Source organism: Pseudophryne corroboree, unplaced genomic scaffold (assembly GCF_028390025.1).
Source record: "Pseudophryne corroboree isolate aPseCor3 unplaced genomic scaffold, aPseCor3.hap2 scaffold_1713, whole genome shotgun sequence".
Taxonomy (NCBI): domain Eukaryota; kingdom Metazoa; phylum Chordata; class Amphibia; order Anura; family Myobatrachidae; genus Pseudophryne; species Pseudophryne corroboree.
The window spans coordinates 85,454-86,746 of NW_026968349.1; positions in this window are offsets into that span (position 1 = coordinate 85,454).

Sequence of the window (1,293 nt, forward strand, 5' to 3'; positions counted from 1 at the left end):
CCTGGTGTCAACCTGTATTATTTCAGTAGATATTGAAATGAGGATGCATCTTGCTGCCATTCCAATGAAGCAAGTTTAATTTAGTAATAGGTGAAAAACCATCCCTACAAATATGTTAATCAGATACTTGGCTTTGTGGACACTTTTCAGAGAACAAATTAGTTAGCATAAAAATAAAGCCAGAAAATGAAGAGCTGTTTAATCACTCAATTGGATTTTTCTGCCAGCATATTTCTTTTTCTCTGCAACCCACTGCTAAATTGTGCTTCCTAGCTGTTTTTATAAAATCACTGAATCAAATCTAACTCTGATTACATCAGAGAAGGCCAGGTACCCTACACCATAACAGGGGGTTTGAAATTTTGACTTGTCTGCTTAAAGATCACCAAAATCTGATAACAAGGTCAATTAAGTCCCTGGGTGGGATTGAACCACCAACCTTTTGGTTAATAGCCTTACACACTAACTGATTGCGCCACAGCGACACTTTGCAAAAGTACTTACTGACAAAGGCTAATAAGCATTCATCTAGAACGATTCCTAGAAACATTTTAAAAAGTCAATAATGTGGAGAGTTTTTGTAAGATGTTTCTTCCATCAACCAATGAAGAAACACATTGGTACTTTCCCATGATGAGTGAGTGCTTCAGGATCTCTTGCACTTACATGTGCAGCAGAGTACTGTAATGGAAGCATGCTGGGTCCATAACCCAGAGGTAGGCAGATTGAAACTATCCTCTGCTATATGCATTTTTTTTTTGTTCATTAAAGTAATCCAAAACTGGTATTGATATTTTAGCTTTTATTTTTACTTAAAGTACAATAACTTTTACCATTTTAATTTGTTTTAATAGTATATTGACAGTATTGTTTTCTTTCAAAAATCCAATTAATTTTCTTTACCCGATTATTAAAATGGTAACTGACAAAAACAAACTACATTGTCACCAGAAGAGCAATACAAAATGTACAAGTGATATATTAAAATCATCTTTCCAGCTTGAATTTCAATGATGCATTGGGGCAACGATTTTGTGAGAAACATCTTCACCCTTAAATAAAGATTTTCTTAATTCCTTACCTGTGTGCTAATTAGATATCACCTTGTTTTCACATTAAACAGACTTCCACATGAGAAAGCAGCAAGGATGCAGTGGCGTTAATGTTTCCTGGTGTCAACCTGTATTATTTCAGTAGATATTGAAATGAGGATGCATCTTGCTGCCTTTCCAATGAAGCAAGTTTAATTTAGTAATAGGTGAAAAACCATCCCTACAAAGGTGTTAATCAGAG